General features: G+C 44.6%; 1 pseudogene; it reads right to left on the bottom strand.

The window, feature by feature from the left end:
* Positions 1–11,773: 11,773 nt before the first annotated feature.
* On the bottom strand, positions 11,774–12,096 carry LOC130840962 (cytochrome b-c1 complex subunit 7-like; annotated as a pseudogene).
* Positions 12,097–15,410: the final 3,314 nt, after the last annotated feature.

The raw sequence follows: 15,410 nt of genomic DNA, 5'->3' as shown, positions 1-15,410 counted from the left end.
CAGAAGTGTCATCCTTGGTGGTCCAGTGGGTAAGACTCCACGCTCCCAATGCAGGGGGCCTGGGTTCCATCCCTGGTCAGGGAAGTAGATTCTGCATGCATGCCACAACTAAGAAGTCCACATACTGCAACTAAAAACAGATCCCACATGCCACAACAAAGATCCCAAGTGCTGCAGTTAAGACCCGGCACAGCCTAAATAAATAAATAAATAAAATATTTTTAAAAAATAAACACGCATTCTGCATTAAAAAAAAAATAAGTGCCATCCCCTCACTTCTGCTGAATTCTGTTTGCTAAAAGCAAATCACTAGTCACTCAAAGGGAGGAGTTACACAAGCGCATGCGTACTAGGAGATGGTGAACACTGGGGACCATTTTACAGGTGTGCTGGACAGAATCAGCTACCGCCACCAGCCCCCATAAAACCACACACACTAACTTTGTCCTTCTCTTCCTGAAGCTTAATTTCTTGTCTGGACAATAGCTTTTACTATATCTCCTGCTTGATTTTTTGGAGTCCCCTACCAACAGGATAGCATAATAGTTGACACCCATCATTTGCTTAGCGCCTTCTAAATTCTGGGTCAGATGCCTCACAAAACTTGAAAGATGCAGAAGCTGAAGCTTAGAGAGATGAAATAACGTGCCCAAGATCACATAGCAAAAAACAAGCAGGGGCATGATTTAAAGCCAAAACCATCTGACTCCAGAACCTTGTTCTCTTTATCATGTTGGTTCATGCACACCCCTTGTTTCTGTCTTTGCTGTGTCCCACTTTGCAAGGACTGTGACTCCTATGATTTGGGAGAGGTGGAGGATGCTTTAGACAAAAGGAAGATATGTTTCATTTTAGGGATCCTCTCAACCTGCCTGTGTAAGGTGGAGGGAAGACGTTATTGAGGGACTAGAGGAGTGCTTAGACTGGCAGGAAGTCCCACAAAAATTCTAAATATAGTAACAAATGGAAGGAACTTCCAATGCAGGGGGTTGCGGGTTCAATCCCTGATCGGGGAGCTAAGATCCCACATGACTCGTGGCCCAAAAACCAAAACATAAAACAAAAGCAATATTATAACAAATGCAATAAAGACTTTTAAAGTGGTCCACATCAAAAACAAAACAAAACAAAAGACCTTAAAAAAAATAAGTTGAAGATGGAAAAGGAAATAGTCTGTTGGAATCCCTTGCTCCCTTACTCGGTTCCTACCCAGATGTGGTCAGGCTCACTTGTCTCCCAGGCCCCTGAACTATGCTTCTACAAGCTAGATGTTCTTGAGATCCCAGGGCCAATGCTGGACGGATTGATTGATTGCTCCCTGTATCTCAGACACATCGAGTCATTTAATTTCTGCTGATGTGCACACATCAGCTTGAGGTGGCTCAGCTGGGAATAATTACTGTAAGAAGGGCAATGTGGCTCCAGAAATGACCCAGGTATAACCTAGAGGGTCTCATTCTGCTCCCTCAGGGAACATACACACCCTTGACCACAAGGCAAAAGAGGATAAAAGGGAAAATCCATCTTGGACCTCATTCAAGTAGGCTCAGCCATACAGTGAGCTAAGACCACAGCCACATGACTGGCAAGGAGCTGGTGGATGTGTGAACAAGCAGGGACCAAGCTGGGGAAGCTGAATCCCTAGAGCATCCCCTGGGACAACCACATACCTGGATGCAAAATGATAACCTCATGCTCATCTGCGATTTAGCTGGCACAAGCACCAAGGCTTCCCTGTCTGTAGATTAGGGCATAGCAGAAGGAATCCAAGTGGGTTCGAGCTTCCTGGCATTAGGTAACCTGTCTCTTCACAGCAAAACTCAGGCCATAAGGACCTAATATCCCTTTTCATCATCCCAGAAGAAGAGCAAAAGAACTGCTAAGCATTAAGTAGGGTGTTAGGACCCCCAATCACATAAGGTGGATTTAGGGCAGTGCTTGAGTTCCTGCAGACAACTAGAGTCCTCTGCAGGCCCCCCAGGCAGATGCACAGTCATCAGAACAGGGCCAGCATAGTGGAGTTGGGGACGGAAATAGAAAGGACAGGAAGAAAAAGAAGGGAAAGAAAAGGAACTGAAAACGTGTCTTGCTGAGAATCCAGGTTTACCCCAAGCACACCATATTCAAGTCTAAAGACACAAGATAAATTCCAGACCCCACTGGCCAGTGGGCTGAGATTACAGATGGAGGAAACCCTTGACCAGAAGGATTGGTTTGAAAGTTTGGAGGAATTGGGACCCCACATAGAAAGCATCAGTGAGTCTAATTCGGAGGCACGAAGGTGGACAGGAGTGATCAGTGACTCCACTGCAGGAAAAGCCCTTGTCCCTGTATTTGTACCTCAAGATATCGAGATAAGAGATCATGAGCTCAGTAACCAAGTCCTGTAAAGAAAGAAGAATGGGGGTCTTGGTTTCCAGTTGTGGCTTTGCCACTACTTGTTTTACAACTCCTGGCAGATCACTTGGTTTCTCTGATCCTTGGTTTCCCTGTGAGGAACAAGCCCCTAGACTGCAAGGATCTTGTCTGATGTACCCACTTCTGTTTATATCAAAGACCTAGCAGAGCACGTGGCACACAGTAAGAGCTTAATAAATATTTGATGAATTAATTAATTAATTACACTTCTTGGGAAGGCTGTGAGAATCAAGCATGAGAGTTGAGTGTTAGAAGTCATAGAGACCTTAATTCAGATAATGCTTAGTTCAGATAATGCTGTAGAATCTTAACCACATGGAGGTCTAATCATCAAAAAAAAAGAAAAAGAAAAGAAAATGGACTAAAGTATGCCAATGGGCAGGAAATTACCATTCTCCCTTCTCTCTGTGGGTGAAGCAAGGGTCTCACCTTCCTTCCTCAAGATAGGAATGGCCCTAAACTACCTGTGGTGTACATGGTGGCTTTCTTATTTCTTTTGTTTCATACTATGTCTGCTACAACATCACTTTTCTTCATCTCAGTTGCTTTGTAGACCCATGAGAGAACCCAAGTTGTCCTGTCTGGTATACAGAATGTAGGTAACTTGAGGGGCTTCAAAGCATCCTGGGGGTCTTAAGGGGGTGAAAACCTCTGGAATTGAAGGCAAGATTAGTGGTGCTGTCCACGGTAAGGAATCTAAAAGAACATAAGGGCCAGAAAGGCCACCTTTGGATGCTTTTTCTCTTATTCTTCATCATGGGATAGGGATTTCTATGGTACAGAAGAGACTGATAAGGCAAGAGATGGGAAAAGATAATAGCAGCAAATCTTTTCTATAGTATCTTTGTAAAATCTCTTTATCAATGAACTTGAGCTGTCACGTCACTCGCTCTCGTGGGGCCTCTGGGCTCCATGAGGATAATAAATTTCCCAAGTCTCTGCAAGCTGAATTAATTTCTCTGTAGGACCTAAAAGTCCATGTCCAAAGGGGAAAAAATCCTCTTAACAAGTAACGGAGATAAGGAAGAGAACATTCATGGAAGCTGTGAAGAAGTGTGTCTGAATGCTTGATCTGTAGACCACCTGCACAAGATCACCTGAGGTACTCATGAAAATTTAGATGCTAAGTCTTCACCCCAGACTTACAGAATCAGGCTCTCTGGGGAGAGGAAGGAGGAAGAGTAAGAAGGCTGTCCAGTGCCACATTAGTGGGAAGGTGGGACAAGGGTCAGGAAAGACCTGTGCATAGTGAAGTTCCAGCCAGATGGAGCGTTATCCAAAGCAGACTAACTGGAGATGCAAGTCACTCTTGGGACCACTGAAGGTCAAGTAAAGATGCTGAAGGTCAGTCTTGAAATTCCAATGAAAGAGCAGGGCTGAAAGCAAGAGACAAAACTAATAGGTCAGGAACTCGGGAGAGGCTCTCATCAGTGAAGAGCAGGGGCAGGTAGAAGTCCTGGACACACACTGATAATAGAAAGGGGCTTCTGACTCGCTGTGTTGATGGGGTCCATGGGTGGGTGTGCATAGTGTAAAGGTTTTTCTTCAATTGCTACAAACCCAAGAGGAATGCTGCTCTGGGCCACCTTTCCCCTGCTGTCACCTTCCACGACTCTCAGATTTGCTGAGATTGACAGAGCTGCCAGAGGAGCCAGCTCAGCTGTCTGGTATGTGTAGTTAAAAATAATCTTTAGAGTTTTCTAAGCTGGCTTCTGAATATCTGTGGCTCTAATTGATGGGTGATCTTCATGCTGTCATATGAATTTAAAAACTACTGCCTCAAGAATGCACTATTGTTCTGGCTGCTGTCTGCAAAGCCTCCCCATACTGTGCTTGTCACCTGCTGGCCCCATCCCACCCAACCTGTCACTTCCAGGGGCCACAACCCACCCATGCTTTGAGCCGCTAGGTACCAAGTCTTTGCCTACTCACCAAAGGATACCCTGAAAAACAGCTTGAACCTAGAGAATAACGAGGGGGCTTCATCACAGCTTCTTATTTTCGTTATTTCTTTTTCTCGGAGATGTCTCCACTTCAGCTGCCTCAGGGGGCAGGTACAACAAAACGACAGAAATGAAAACACTGAGCCACATTAAAATACTCTACCAGCAACTGCCAATTCCTAAGCCTTTGGAGAATAAGCTGACAGAAAGTACAGCTGTCCCTCTGCTAGCGACAGGGAGTGTAGGCTCAGATTGATGGTTTTGGGCTTAAGCCCAGGAGTTTAATGATAATGGTGATGATTATTATTATAATAATAACTAACTTTTATTGAGTGCTTTCTATGTGCCAGACACAGTCCCATGCATTGCGTGTGTACATCTATATCGGTAAAATCTCATCTAATTCCTACTAAAGTCCTATGAGGTGGGTAATATTATTACCCCCCATCTTACAGAGGAGGAAACTGAGGAACAGAGAGTTTCAATAACTTGAACAGAAACCCAACTCAAACTAGCTTAATGCAGGGAGATGTGTTGGCTCATATAACTCAGAAGGATGGGGTGGCGTTAGAGATAGTTTCAAGCACATCTGGGATTGGGCTCCAGTGATGTCTCTGAGGGACTTTGTCAATCTCTCTGTCTCTCAGCTCTGCTCCCCTGTCTGTTTTGACCTCATTCTTTGTTGCTACAGTTGGGCTTCCAGATGACCACAAGCAACTCCAGGCTTACCTAATCCAGCCGCCGTGAGGCTATGCTCGTCAGTAGGCAAGGTGCTGACAAACTTAGGAGGACTTGTCTCTTTAATCCTTGCTCTCGTGGCAGCCAGACCCACAAATCCAACCACGTCACTCCCTTCCTTAACGCTCATTCTGTCCTTCCATCATTACCTACAGGATAAAGTTGAATCTGTTTAGCAAGTTTCCCCATAATCTGGCCCTGGTGGGTCTCATTTATGTATGTATGTATAGTTGTATTGGCTGTGTTGGGTCTTTGTTGCTGTGTGCAGGCTTTCTCTAGTTGTGGTGACTGGGGGTACTCTTCATTGTGGTGCAGGGGCTTCCCAGCGCCGTGGCTTCCCTTGTTGCGGAGCTTGGACTCTAGGTGCGCGGGCTTCAGTAGTTGTGGCATGTGGGCTTAGCTGCTCCGAGGCATGTGGGATCTTCCCAGACCAGGGATGGAACCCGTGTCCCCTGCATTGGCAGGTGGATTCTTAACCACTGCACCACCAGGAAAGTCCCTCTGGTGGGTCTCTTACTTCACTTCCCATGCATGACCCTCTTGCAGAAGCTCTGTGTTCCTGGCAGGCCGTAGTACTGACACCTCCTGGATGTTCCTTCACACCTCTGTGCCTTTGTTCTAGTTGTTTCCTTGGCCTGTAGTACCCTAGCCCTACTTCTGATTTCTCCAGGAAAATGCTTATTCATTCTTAAAGATTCAAATCAAGGCTTTCTTCCTCCATAAAGCCATTCCTGGAGCCCGAGGTGTAGGTGACCCCTTCCTTCATAACTCCCTCGTTGCCCCTTGTTTATACCGTTTTATAGCTGGACTCATCTAATTGCATTGAAATTGGTCTCCTGTTTCCTCTACCAGGCTAAAGCCCCTTGAAGGCAGCATTCATGTCCTAGTTATCTCCAGAACCCTAGTAGCTAGTGCGCAGCCAGCACATACCATGGTTATACTCAATGAACATTTGTTGAATTAATGGATGGATGGGGTGATGATAACACGGTATGATTGTCAGGGTAACTTCTCTTGTTATACCGGGAGGTTAAATGCTGATCTAAGAGTGCAACCCCTCTCAAAAGAAAAGGAAGGAAGGTTAACACAGTGATTAAGAGCTTGGGTTTTGGAATTAAAAAATCTGGATTTGAATTCTGTCTCTGCTACTTACTGTCCTGCAATACTTCACTGCAGTGAGCCTCAATTTCCAAACCTGGAAATTAAGAGTAACAATATCTGCCACATGGGTCATTGTGTAGATTAAGTAAGATGATGTACACTTGAAGGAAAACAGAGGAGACTGTATTATCTCAGCTGGCACTAGAAATTCTATTAAGGAGAGAACTGTGTTTGCTGGAAAAGTCCCCTGGTAAGGAGCTTAGGGTAGAAGATGGAACCATGAGAGGTGGTGTTGAGACATGAGCAAAGAAGAGGGAAAGTACTTTTTCCAAAACTAAATTGTTTATTTTGGAATAATTTTAGATTTAGAGAAAAATTGTAAAGATAGTCCAGAGAATCCCTGTATACCCTTCACCCAGTTTCCCCCCAATGTTAACATCTCACATGAGACTTTGTCAAAACTGAGAAATTAACATGGTACAGTACTACTCACTAAGCCGTAGACTTTACTCAGATTTCACCAGTTTTCCACTAATGTCCTTTTTCTGTTCCAGGATCCCGTCCAGGATACCAGATTGCATTTGGAAATTAGTTTTCATAAATAGAGGAAAATTATTGTGATTTCAAAGCAAGCCAGGATGGGTTGGGGAAGAGAAAGAGAGGGGAATGGGGTGAGAGGTGGAGAGGGAAAGAAGAAAAGAGGAGGCAGAAGGGGAGAGAGAGAGCAGCTCTAACTGCACTGTGTGGGCCTCTCCCTTTGAGTCCCTCTCCATCCTACACTATCACTGTGTGAAGGCTGATGTGAGAAGTTGTAACTCTGGAAATGGAAGAAGTGCCCTGAATTTCAGGTCTGGAATGATCTGGTGCAAAAGGGAAGGAAGAGGAGCCTGAAGGCAGATTTCACATTGGGAGCACACATCTCCAGGCACAGAAATCTGCAGGAGGAGTTCAGATTTCCACAGGCTGCAGAGTAGGCCAGGTGGGGAAAAGCCAATTTTATATAGAGTGGCTTTTAGGGGTAGGAAGACCCCCTGGTTGGCATCTGCCTGATGGATAGTAGTGCTCAAAATGCTTGTTATTAATATTATTAGTCTAATGCTCAGATCCCTTCTTAAGGAGTGCTCCTTAGCTATCAATCCAACCCCCAAAAGCAAACTCTCTTAGGTAGGGATTCCACTCCTGATTCAGGCTCCTCCCCTTAACATCACCTACGAGAGACTTCATGCAGACCACAATGGATTCACTGCCAAGAGAGCCCACTCCATGGGTTGGACCACGTTCAGGTTACCGACAATGACCGTCAGGGTAACTTGTGGGTCCCCAGAGCTCAGAAACAGTGGGGAGGATGAGCAAGTGATGTGGCCAGGGTAACAATAACCATGATAAAGTCCACAAAACCTGTGGTTCTAAGCTCCCACAGTAATCCCACAGTTCCCCTGCCTTCTCCCTCCTTCTAAAAGCTTTCCTCTACCTCCCTTCCTCCATCCCCACTCCTGCCCCAGCCCCAGCCCCAGGAGAGTCCCTGAAGGGTGCACTGACTCTCTTCACTAGAGAGATGTGAGGCCTTATGCAGAGGACTCTGCCAGAGAGGCCAAGGTCAGAGACTGAATTCCAAGAGCAGGAACTGAGGCAACCAGCTTGAAGTCAATCATTCTTTTCCTTTCACTGACTTGATCAGTATCTTGAGCACCATGTAAGAATAATAATAATCCTTTGCATTTCTAAAGTGCTTTTGCATCCATTATTCTAAGAGGTGTGTAGGATGTGCCCATTTTACAGATGAAGAAGCATTGTCCCAAGAGGGTAAGGGGTTGCCCAAAGGCCGCCCAGCTAACTGTGAAGGATTCAGGACCAGAAGATGGTCTCCCCCTCTTGGCCCTGGGTGCCCCTGTTACCTGCTTCACTGATGGTTCCCCAGCAAGAGTGATACCCAGCCTCTCAGTGGAGGGCAGGGGAGCTCAGAATCAGAATACAGGGACTTTCCCAAATGTCAACATTTTAGCTTTAACAAATTTATTTGAAAACACATTTCTTCAAAATAATTTATTCCTAAACAGTTAAAGCAAAGGAGGGGTGGGGGGAGACAGTTGTCAAAGAATGAATTGAACAGAAGGGATAACAGACAGGTTGAGGGGAATAATTAGAGGCTTTTTCCCTTGTTATTCAATAGCTTCTTTTTCAGGCCTGTCAATCACTGTTTATCACACTTGAACCAAAACAATGATTTTTTTTTTTTTTTTTTCCTCTCTGAAGCCAGGAGGACCTACTGGGGAGACAGTCACTAACATGGAGGCAGGACCAGCATGGCATACAGGCTGGGGCTGGGCAGCTAAAAAGCGTTCACAGCAGCATGGAAACCAGGAGGCCTATGCCAAAGAGAAGGGCCCATGCAAGTCGCTAATAATACATCTGGCAGAAGGGGAAGCAGACATTTTCCAAGCTTCTACTATGGGCTGGCATTCTTTATTTAAACTTCTCAACAACCCTGCCAGATAGACACTCTTATTCCCATTTCACAGATGAAGATGCTGAGGCTCAGAGATGTTAAAAAGCACACACACAAAATAAAATGCACAAGGCTAAATGCAAGAAAATGCAATGCCAATGGAACCGCATGTCCATTTTTGCAACTAAGATGAGTGTCAGAATCCCAACAGTAGGCTGTGGTCCAAGCAAGTTCCTGTCCTACTGAGACTCTGGGGACTAAGGCAGAGCAATCGATCTAGCTCCAGATAAGGGATGAGACAGAGGAAAACCAGCTATTCAACTCAGGGGCTGGGGGCTGGGGAGGGGGCTTACTCTTGGCAAAATAGGTACCTAACCTGGGTGGCAGCACAGCCACATCCAAACCCTGCCAAATGAAGCCCTGAGCCTCTGGATGGAACTCAGCCATTGACCCACCTTGGAAGAACTGAGGCTGTTAGAGGAAGAGAATAGAGAGTGTTAAGGGAGCACAGAGGGGAGAATGTGACCCAGGACAAGCAGAGCAGACTCTGTAGAGGAAGGGATAACTGAGTGGAGTGATAGCCATTTAAGTGGAAGTGGAGGAGAGGAAAAGAGAAGAGAATTTCCAGCAGAGAAGACAATAAGCAAAGACACACATGCCAGAAACATCATGAGGTGGGGAGAAAACTACAGTTGGATGTAACTTCAGTGATAAACTTGAAGAAAGAAGTGACCCCTGGGACTTCCCTGATGGTGCAGTGGTTAAGAATCCCCCTGCCAATGCAGGGGACGTGGGTTTGATCGCTGGTCTGGGAAGATCCCACATGCCGCGGAGCAGCTAAGCCTGTGCGCCACAACTACTGAGCCTGTGCTCTAGAACCTGCGAGCAACAATTACTGAGCTCGAGTGCCACAACTACTGAAGCCTGCGCGCCTAGAGCCCGTGCTCCACAACAAGAGAAACCACTGCACTGAGAAGCCCGGGCACCACAATGAAGAAGTAGGCTCGCCACAACTAGAGAAAGCCCGCGTGCAGCAATGAAGGCCCAACACAGTCAAAATAAAAAAATAAATAAATAATAATTTTAAAAAGCAAACTTTTGTGCTAAAAAAAAAGTGACCACTAATAAGGCAATAGCTGATCATCGTTAACTTCTATTGAATGCTTACCAGGTGTCAGATACTTCTAAAAGCTTTATATATATCATCCATTCCTTCATTCATTCATTCCACAAATATTTACTAAACACTATAGGGCTAGCTATATAATGTGCAGGACTCAGTACAGTGTGAAAAATGTGGGGGCCCTTGTTCAAAAGCAAGAAGAAGCTTTTTACTTTCTTCTGTGATCTCTCTCTCTACCAGTCATGGTATTTTTTTATTTGCTATTTAATGTTGCATTCCTGAAACACAGAGATACTGGCAGTGCAAGTTCAGATCATTGCAGGTGGGCGGAACAGGCACACAGGCATTATCGCGAGACTGTTATCGCGAGGTTAGAGGTCCTGCTAAGTCAGCCTCGAAGTGGTCCTCGTGGCAGAGTGCAGTGAGGGGCAGATTGTGGCCTTCTCTCCCAGGTCCTCCAGGCCCTTCCTCCTCAGGGCAGACGGATGAGCTGAGGGGTCCGGGGACAGAATGAGGGCTGTGTCCTGCGGTGCTCCAGAGCCCTTGCCGTGGCCACCCACTGGCTGGACCCGGGACCTGAAGCAGCAGCAAACTTCTCCCCCATCCCCACCTCCGTGACCTAATGGGTCGCAGTCCGTGGGGGCCTCAGCAACTGGAGTATGGGGACACTGCCATTAAGGTAACAGCTTCAACCAGCTTCAGTCTGTCTGTTCAAGTTTCAAAAACTGGTACAGCTTAGATTAGCTGTCTACCCCTAAGAGGTGGCCGGAGGTCAGGGTTAAGTAGCAAGGACATTGCACATCATTACTTCAGGTCCACCTCTGTGGTTGGGGCTGTTCTCAAAGAAGGACAATTGTTGTGAGCTGGGAATTAATCTGACTGGTATTTGCTATGGCATGGATTCCTATTGATCCTATACAAATGATTCTCTCCAGTTTAAATGGAAAGGCTGAGGGCTGGCTGGATTCTGGATGCCTGACTCCCTGAGTGATGACGGCTAAGCAGGGTCTGGGGACCTGGCCTTGAGGGTGTCACCAGCTGAGATCTGCCTCTTCAGCCAGGCCTGAGCACTGGCAGGAGGACCCAGACTGGGTGCTGGACAAACACTCCCAGGCAGGGTAACGACCCCGCACAGGGACTTCCATCCTCTTAGCCAGGGCCTGGACCTCAGAGGGCGAAATTTGAGCCTTGGGACCTTGCCCTTTTTAGTCAGCATAGAGAATATCATTTGTTTTTGGTGGAGGTTTACAGGAACATGGTGACCTGACCATGACCTGACCATGACCTAACCTCAAGAACAGAGGATCTGACGCCCAGAAGTTTGCAACAACTAACCACATCCTTCCTTCCCCTTTCCTATAAAAGGGCTTTGCTGAAAGCTTTCAGGGAGTCTGGGGTTTTTAAGGCATGAGCCACCCGTCTCCTTGGATAGCCCTGCAATAAACCTTTCTCTGCTGCAAACTCCAAAGTTTTGGTATTGTTAGGCCTCACTGTGCATCAGGCACACAGACTTGCATTCAATAACACTGAGACTTAGACCATGGGCACACATATGCCTGACTGACCTTCCCCATGTCCATGCCAAAAGCTCCTCTGGGGCACAGGGTGGCAGTGGTTGCTGGGTAGCAGCAGAGGAGCAGGTAGGCAAGAAGCCAACCCAAAGATGCGCGGAGCAGCGGAGGCAGGATCATATGAGAACTGGGGTTCCAAACCCCCAGAGCACGCTCCACTGTCCCATCGGACTTCACTTACAAAACACAAATTCAAAGATAAAGTTATGAAGAATTTCAAGATGGTGACCACAGAGCATTAAACTCCAATTGCACAGGGCTTCCCTTCTGAGAGTGGGCACTGTGCAATTGCACTGGTTTGTTTGTTTTTTTTTAATAATTATAATAGATATTTATTTAAAGTAATAAATTTACAGCCCAGATAGTTCTACATTGTACATTTCAGGTTTAACCAACTTTAGGACAGATGCATCCACAGATTTAGACTACATGATTATTTCTTTGCCCGTTCTTCTCTCTTGTTTCTTTCCCGAAAAACCTCTTTCAGATATGGTTCAAGGTAGAATTTATCTTCCTCATATTTTGTCCACTGCTCTTTAGGCAAGATCTGCTGCCTCACGGTCTGGTCCAGTGCTCTCTTAATGCGAAACACCCTCTCATTATAAAGGTTCTCAGGAAGCCTTCTTACGTCTTCTTTTACATCATTGCATCATTTCACATTAAGCCCAGTTTATTGAACCCACCAGCATTGTCATACCATTTTCGAATACCCTCCAGCCACTTGCTTGATGCTGCAACAGCAGGCCTGCTCACCATTTTGACCCGAGACCAATTGCACTGGTTTTCACCCATGAAGCCATCCCTGTAGTACTACCATATGTTAGTTCTGTTCTTGACTCTAGGATATAGCAGTGGACAGAACAAAACAGATAAAAGTCCCACTGTCTTGCAGCTTCCATTCAAGTAGGGGATAGTCAATCAACAAAATAAATGATGCAAATAGATTGTATGTTCAATGGTGATAAGTACAATGGAGGAAAATGATGCAGGAAGAGAGCATACTGATGCTGGGGAATGGGCAGTTTTAAAAGGGAAGCCGGGAATAGGCTCATTAAGGTGACTTTTGAGCAAAGATTTGAAGGAAGTAAGAGAATAAGGCAAGAGCATGGAAAGGAGAAGATCATTCTAAGCAGACAAAACTGCAAGTACAGCGACCTTGAAGCAAGAATGTTTCCGGCTTTTTCAAGAGTGTTCTCGGCTTGTTCTAACCAGTGTTGTCAGAATGGGGCAAATGAGGGGAAGCTGGTAGGAGATGAGGTCAGAGAAGAAGCAAGGGGTAGGGTCTTGTAAGCCGATATAAGGACTTTGGCTTTCACTTTGAGTGTGATGGGAACATTTGGAGCATTTTGAAGAGAGAAGTGATACTATCCAATGTATATTTATTTATTTAGTTAGTTATTTAGTTAGTTATGGCTGTGTTGGGCCTTTGTTGCTGCATGTGAGCTTTCTCTAGTTGCAGCGAGTGGGGGCTACTCTTCGTTGTGGTGCACGGGCTTCTCAGTGTGGTGGCTTCTCTTGTTGCGGAGCTTGGACTCTAGGCACGAGGGCTTCAGTAGTTCTGGCATGTGGGCTCAGTAGTTGTGGCTCACGGGCTCTAGAACGCAGGCTCAGTAGTTGTGGCACATGGGGTTAGTTGCTCCATGGCATGTAGGATCTTCCCGGACCAGGGCTCGAACTCATGTCCCCTGCATTGGCAGGCAGATTCTTAACTGCTGTGCCACCGGGGAAGTCCTGATGTAATGAATTTTAAAAGGATCACTCTGGCTGCTAGGTGAAGGAGGAATGACTGAGTTGATTGAGTTGAGCCTCAAATTTTGAGTGGTAGCAATACAAGTGAAAGTGGGGAATAAGGGCTAGAAAAACAGCATGAACCAAAAACCATTACAATAATCCAGGTGAAAGATGATGGTATCTTGGACCAGAGTGGTAGCAATGAAAATTCATCTGATCCTGGATTTATTTTGACAGGAGAATCAACATATTTCCTCACAAATTAGATAAGGGATAGGAGAGGAAACTAGGACTCAAAAACTACTCCAAGAATTTTGACCAGAGCAATTGAAAGAATGTTGCCATTAATTGGGATGGGGAAGCACATGGAGAAAACTGGTTTTAAGAAAAAATTGGGAGTTCAGTTTCAGATAGGTTAAGTTGAAGATGCCTTTTAGATTTCTAAGTAGAGATATCAAGTAGACAGTTGTATATAAGCCTGGAGTTTGGGTGTATAGACTGGAGATATAAATATATGAGTAGTTAACATATAAATGATATCTTACAATAATGAAACTGGATGAGATCTCCAAAGGAGTTGAGTGTATATAGAGAGATGAGATTTAAAGACAGCTCTGAGGTACAACAACATAAAAGTTTAGGAGGAATAACCAACAAAGGAGACTGAGAAGGGTTGGCCAATGTGATGAGAAGAAAAGTAGGAGAGTGTGGCATCCTCAAAGCCAAGTGAAGAAATTGTTTCAAGAAGGAGAGGTTGATCCTCAGTGTTAAATTCTGCTGATGGATCAATATGAGGAATGAGAACTGACCTTTGAATTTGTCAACATAGAGCTCATTGATGACTTCAACAAGAGTAGATTCAACAGCTGTAGTTGGGGGTGAAATCGTGATTAGAGAAGGTTTGAAAGAAAATGGGAAAGAACCAACTCATTATTTTGGAAATTAGTAAATAAAAGGGGAAAATCTAATATTTATCCTTTTTCCTCCGGTAACCAAATAGTTGATGAGGAGGTTTCTTTTTGTAGAAGTATTCAGCTAGCAAATAAGGAAGGAATGATAGAATATCATCATTTTGCAGCCCCTGATGAATGAATGGATCTCAACAATGGTCACTATTGCCATTATGAAAAGACATCCCCCTGAATAAAAAAGAACCTGAATCTGATTAAGCCTCAAATCTAACATCAATTTACAAAAACCATCGGGAGAGATGAGCCCATTTAGCAACACCGCAGGGAGGCAATCAGGAAAATCCAGGCTATGGGAAACTCTACAGGAAGAATGGCCAATTTCATCAACAAAAAAATTGCAAAAATGAAAAAAAAAGAGAGATGAAGGGATAAACTTATAGATTAAAAGAGAGCTAAAGGTATATTAAAAAAATTACAGTGAATGACCCTTGTTTAGATCTTGATTCAAACTAGGGGGAAAACATGGCATTTGAAATAATTGAAAATTTTAATGCTGGTTGGATATCTGATTATATTAAAAATGACTTAACTTTTTTGGATTTGATATAGTATTGAAGTTTTTGGTAAAGAGTTCCTATCTTTTAGAGGTATATGTTGAAATATTTACAGATAAAATGATATGTCTGGGATTTGCTGCAAAATAACCCAGGAGAAAGGGTGGGAAAGGAAAGAACACTTGGCCAAAATTTGATAATTATTAAAAATTAGGTGATAGGCACATGGGAATATATAAACAATTTTCCCTTCTGTGTGTGTTTGAAACTTTCTATTACAAAAAGTTTTTTTAGAAAACAGACAAGTAAAAGAAAGAAATTGGTGACAGTGAGTACAGATAATTCTTTCAAGGAGTTCTGCCATAAAGGGAACCAGAGAAATAAGGCAGTGGCTGATACTATTTTATTTAATCCTCAATAACAACTTTTTGAAGTAGGTGACATTATTATCATCCCTACTTTACAGATACAGAAACAAAGATATAAGAAAGTTAGTAACTTGTGCAGGGATACACAACAAATGTCAAACCTGGAATTCAAACCCAAGTAGTCTGGGTCCAGAGCTCTCTTAACCATGATGCTAACTACATTAAATGTAGAGGAATAACATAGTCGGCTTCATTTTACTTTGGATTACTTTGACAGATTAGTGGGGGAAAAAATTTCAGGCAAGAAAATAATTTCAGAAGCTATGGCAATAGCCTAGGCAGGAGGGACTTCCTAGGTGGCGCAGTGGTTAAGAATCCACCAGCCAATGCAGGGGACCTGGGTTCAAGCCCTGCTCTGGGAAGATCCCCCATGCCATGAGCCACAACTCTTGAGCCCGTGTGCCACAACTACTGAAGCCCACATGCCTAGCACTCATGCTCCACAA

This window comes from Hippopotamus amphibius, chromosome 17 (assembly GCF_030028045.1).
Source record: "Hippopotamus amphibius kiboko isolate mHipAmp2 chromosome 17, mHipAmp2.hap2, whole genome shotgun sequence".
NCBI classification, from domain to species: Eukaryota; Metazoa; Chordata; class Mammalia; order Artiodactyla; family Hippopotamidae; genus Hippopotamus; species Hippopotamus amphibius.
This window is presented reverse-complemented; position numbering and strand designations above follow the sequence as displayed.